The sequence below is a fragment of the Salvelinus sp. IW2-2015 genome, unplaced genomic scaffold (assembly GCF_002910315.2).
Source record: "Salvelinus sp. IW2-2015 unplaced genomic scaffold, ASM291031v2 Un_scaffold16391, whole genome shotgun sequence".
Taxonomy (NCBI): Eukaryota; Metazoa; Chordata; class Actinopteri; order Salmoniformes; family Salmonidae; genus Salvelinus; species Salvelinus sp. IW2-2015.
In genome coordinates this window covers 74,230-80,229 of record NW_019957564.1, presented here as the reverse complement: position 1 = coordinate 80,229, position 6,000 = coordinate 74,230, and positions in this window count along the sequence as shown.

The following is a 6,000-nucleotide window of genomic DNA, read 5'->3' as shown; positions in this document are numbered from 1 at the left end:
GTTCTAGTAGTGAAAAAACGTGGAATGTGTGTAATAACTATATTTTCTGTGTTTTAAACCAGCATGGCTATAATAAATCAAATCAAATTGTATTCGTCACATGCTACGAATACAACAGGTGTAGACCTTACAGTGAAATGCTTACTTACAAGCCCCTAACCAACAATGCAGTTTAACAAATACGAATAAGAAATAAAAATAACTAATTAAAGAGCAGCAGTAAAATAACAATAGCAAGACTACATACAGGGGGTACTGGTACAGAGTCAATGTGCAGGGGAACCGGTTAGTCGAGGTAATTGAGGTAATATGTACATGTAGGTAGAGTTATTAAAGTGACTATGCATAGATCATAACAGAGAGTAGCAGCGGTGTAAAAGAGGGGGTGGGGGGGAATGCAAATAGTCTAGGTAGCCATTTGATTAGATGTTCAGGAGTCTTGTGGCTTGGGGGTAGAAGCTGTCTAGAAGCCTCTTGGATCTAGACTTTGCTCTCCGGTACCGCTTGCCGTGCGGTAGCAGAGAGAACAGTCTATGACTAGGGTGGCTGGAGTCTCTGACAATTTGTAGGGCCTTCCTCTGACACCGCCTGGTATAGAGGTCCTGGATGGCAGGAAGCTTGGCCCCAGTGATGTACTGGGCTGTACGCACTACCCTCTGTAGTGCCTTGCGGTCGGAGGCTGAGCAGTTGCCATACTAGGCGGTGATGCAACCAGTCAGGATGCTCTCGATAGTGCAGCTGTAGACCCTTTTGAGGATCTGAGAACCCATGCCAAATCTTTTCAGTCTCCTGACGGGGAATAGGTTTTGTTCTGCCCTCTTCACGACTGCCTTGGTGTGCTTGGACCATGTTAGTTTGTTGGTAATGTGGACACCAAGGAACTTAAAGCTCTCAACTTGCTCCACTACAGCCCCATTGATGAGAATGGGGGCGTGCTCGGTCCTCCTTTTCCTGTAGTCCACAATCATCTCCTTTGTCTTGATCACATTGAGGGAGAGGTTGTTGTCCTGGCACCACACGGCCAGGTCTCTGACCTCCTCCCTATAGGCTGTCTCGTCATTATCGGTGATCAGGCCTACCACTGTTGTGTCATCGGCAAACTTAATGATGGTGTTGGAGTCGTGCCTGGCCGTGCAGTCATGAGTGAACAGGGAGTACAGGAGGGGACTGAGCACGCTCCCCTGCCTTTATTTAACTAGGCAAGTCAGTTAAGAAAAAAATGATTATTCACAATGGCGGCCTACCCCGGCCAAACCCTAACCCGGACGATGCTTGGCCAGTTGTGCGCCCCCCTATGGGACTCCCAATCCCGGCCGGTTATGATACAGCCTGGAATCGAACCAGGGTTTGTAGCGACACCTCTAGAACTGAAATGTGGTGCCTTAGACTCCTGCGCCACTCTGGAGCCCTAATGTAACCACTTATGAGAATGGAGAATTATGGACGCTTATAGTTAGTGTCATAACACCTTCTAAAGCTTGTTATAGAATGTGTACTCCATAGAATGTGTTACCAAATATGTGCGTGTGTGTGCGTGCGTGTGGCTAGAGAGTGGTGTTCCCTTCCCATGTCCCCCCCAAAGAGTATTAGCTCACTCTCCTTATTGAGGGTAAGAGAATCAACACAAACCAAACTACACGTTTTACAGAACAGAGCAACCCTGTCCTATAGGCTACACTGCATTAGCACGAATGTCCATTGTGTAACTCAAAAGGAATATTATTTGAAAGCACAAACAACTTAACTTCATTACATTATAGGCCTAAGCCTAATATTGACAATCTGATAATAGTTCTCCTATATCACACATGTACAAGTGCACTTTTTTTGTTGCATATCCCTACTCCTCCTGAGACACGCTCAGAGAGTGGGGTCAGAGACAGGGACCAGGCATTATTGACAGCGACCCTGGAGCAATTAGAGTTAAGTGCATTGCTAAAGGGCACGTCAACAGATTTTTCACCTAGTCAGCTCTGGGATTTGAACCAGTGACCTTTTGGTTACTGGCCCAACGCTTCTAGCCGCTAGGCTACCTGATACCTGCCATAGAGTAAGGCATCATAATCGTGGTGATGGCATCATAAATAAAGTCCTGTGATATTCTAGAATTTTGACAGTGTATATCCCGGGAAACAGAACGCTCAAATGCGCTTTTTCACCAAAAAAGACACCCTAAACTTCATAACACAAACTGCCCTCATAAGGTAAACACGGCTAAGTATTACAATGTCTCTTAAGAAATCTTCCCAGCGTTTGGCTAGGATCCAGGAAATGCTGGGCGAGATAGGTAAGGCTTTTTTACTTTAAAAAGTCAAGTTTGTTTGTAAAAAATGGAAGTCAAAATAAATAAAAAATATATGTTTTGCCTAATAGTTTTAGTCTGTCTTATTTTGAAAACACATAAAACATCCCGCTTCGCCCTGGCTTGCTGCCCTCAGCTGTCCACGTTGTGAAGAACGAGAGGAGGTCATCTGGGCCTTCAGGTGTGGGGAGGTGCCTGAAGCCTGGATGTCCTCCCTCTGTCCTCTCCAGACCAAGGGACCAGTCCGCCAAAGACTGCCTGGAGCTGAAGGACATCTAGGCTTACGTGCTAGTGGACGTGTGGGAGCCCAACATGGAGGCCCTGCAGTAGGTCAGTGTCCCCTTTTCTGCCTCCTCCTCTTCCCCCAGAGAGAGAAGCAGCAAACCTGGCCACACCCAGATCTGGAGAAAGGAGAGGCGCCCTGACCCCTACAGCTGCTACTCCAGGTCCAGCCATGTTGAGAGGCATAGGGGGAGCGAGGTGATGCGGCCTGGCTTCTCTGGCGAGAGACACAGCCACCGTGACCCTCAAACCCACCACTCCTACCAAAGCCACATGGAGAGAACCAGCAGGACTTCTGCTCCCAGCTGTCCAAGTCCCGTAAGAGGAGCAGGGAGGGTCGGGACGAACTTCAGGTTTCCTCCAGCTGCAACAGTAACAGACTTGAGCACTCAGCCTACAGCATGGTGCACCCAAGGCACTGAAATGACTTTGAATTAGATATTTTCAAATTAGTTTAATTTAGAGCTAAATATGAGTTACTTGTTGTTTAACTCTTGAGTGTCTGCCTGATATATTCTCCCAAAAGCATGCACATATTGTTAATATTCGCCTGTTGTGGAATTGTTAGATATTACCTGTTAGATATTGCTGCACTGTCGGATCTAGAAGTACAAGCATTTCACTACACTCGCAACATCTGCTAACCATGTGTATCTGACCAATACAATTTGTGTGCGATCAAATAAAACATTCCTCAAACATTTGAAGATAGGCCTAAGTGGGCAATAGGCTAATATGGTTAGCAAGTTTAGCGCAAAGGGAGTGCGACACAGACTGTGAAATGACCTGGATACTGCAGCCCTGTAGTCTGCTCAGCATATTAATTAAACATGGAAACCATAGAGAGGGAGAAACATATGTGTTTTACACAGAGAGAGAGAGAGAGAGTCAATGAAGAGCGAAGAAGAAAAAAATGGGGTGGCAAGGAGAAGTCACTGACAGAAAGAGAGAAGGAGAAAGAAAGTGATTGAGACATGAGGTGGTTGAGTGAGGGATAGTGTTGACAGAGAGAAGGAGAGAGAGATTGAGAGATTGAGAGGAAAGGATGGAAGAGGAAGAGAGATTTAATTACTGTTCTTGTTACTCAGTGACCACAGTGGTTTGGAATAGGGAGCCTGCCTATTACTGTCAACACAGCAGGGCCAGAATACACACACACACACACACACCTACGCACAGCACACACATGCGCAGAATACCGAACTCACACACTAGCACCTAAATTGACTTCTAAAAGCCTGATCTGACTTCCTTTTCCAAACTATAACAGAACAGACTATTCCATTTGTGTTTACATAGAATAGTGCCACGCACCGTTTCCTTATGGTGAGCTCACAGGACATTAAGAGGTACATTTTTCCCTTGAATGTCACAAAAGGTCTCCAAAGCACCGTAATATCCCTTTATATACAATAACATGTAAATGATCTGAGCCATTGAAAACAACCAGAGACAGTTAGATAAGAGATGTCTGTTGAGTGCAGAGCTGTAGTGGGAGGGACATGGGTGGGCAGGAGATTAGGGTGAAGGGATTTATCTAAGCTGTTTTCACCTTTGGCTAGGAGACAGCAGATATACACACACACACATGGTTTTTGGTCTAGGCTAACACTGGTCCTCACGGGTGTAGTTTGTCTCATCTATAGTGGGGGGGGGGGTCTGGGCAGCCTTTGTTCATTGATTTAATTTCCTCTAATCATAGTTCTGGATCTGACAGGGCTCATTAGTGTGTGTGTGCGCGCGTGTGCGTGTGTGTGTGTGTGTGTGTGTGTGTGTGTGTGTGTGTGTGTGTGTGTGTGTGTGTGTTTCCGCCCCGGAGACCAAGGCAGAGCGGCCTGAATAACATTAACATTTAAACCAGCACACTAATAACACTGCAGCATAATAATCACCACATTCATTTTGCATTACAGCTATACCACACAATGCCTCCTATAACAAGAAATGGCTTCATAACAAATCGCTAACATAAGCCCAGTAATTACCTAAAATCTTAATATCAAAACACTAAACATTAGAGAGACTACACAACCCAGCTTTGCTTGACTCAAATGAACTCTACCACACTAGTTTTAATTCATCAGCAGACTCAGACTCAATTTACATGATCTAGTTATTATAGCCTGGGTACTGCTTGGGGGCATTTACATTTGCACTTATTGCTGTAGAACAACACAATGCATCTTACCAGAAGGCCTACATTGTACTATGCACTACATGCACTACTACCACATCGGTAAAACAATTCTAAATTAGTTTTAATTTGAAAGTAAAACATATCCCATGAGAAAGAGACAAAGGAAAAGAAAGAGATGAAAAACAGCCTTAGTCATATATTACAACTCCAGTGAAGAGTGATGAAAAGAGAGAGAGGAACAGATTATGACAACTGGAGAGAGAGAGAGAGAGAGGGGGGGAGAGAGAGAGAGGGGGGGGAGAGAGAGAGAGAGGGGAGAGGGAATATGGGTCAGAGCTGAGTTTAGTGACCAAAGCTCAGTGAGGTTGTGAGAAAGTAACTCTATAATAATAAAAATCAAATGTTATTGGCCGTATACACATAGGTATTTTGCAGATGTTATCGCGAGTGTCGTGAAATACTTATGTTTCCCGATCTCTAACAGTGCAGTAATACCTGACAATACTAAATAAAACACGCAAATCCCCAAAAGAAAAAGAAAGGAATTAAGAAATATAGAAATATTAGAACGAGCAATGTCAGAGTCCGGAATATAAATATACAATATATGTATATGATGGTGTGTATTGACATTATGGACAGTATATATTATATGACTCACCCAAATGTACACGCACACACCGTGGTATAAAAGCACACCACTACTATAAGCATGGAAAAACACTGTCTGGAAGTGAGCTCAAGTGAATCAATGATTTCCCCATCAAAATCACAAGCTACACCAGTGCATAGAGATCAAACCTATCATCTGTGATCGGATAAGGAAATAAATAAATAAAACATTCTGTCGTTCATTGATTGGGATGGATTTACCCTAAACACAAATTGCTGTGTCGGCCTTCATTCTCAGACGAATAATGGAGCAAGATTGGTGAGACGGAGCAGGTTGCAAGATAAATAGAATGGAGCGTACCTTTTATTTTTTTACCTCTATTTTTATTTATTTTTACCTGTTCCCTTTTCCGATGATCTCTTGAACCATGGAAGTATCTAACCATGCGGACATGTCCGATGAAATCAATGGATATCCAGCACCAACAAATTACCTACACGTGAAAGAAAGAAGATAAACTGAAGGAATTCATGTATATTTGAACTCTGGTGAACTCTGCAGCATGTAGGAGAGACAACAGCACCACCTAGTGCAACGTCTAGGACAGAAACAGAGATATACACGAATCTGCCGATGTGACTTCAACATGTAAAAAAAAAAAAAACT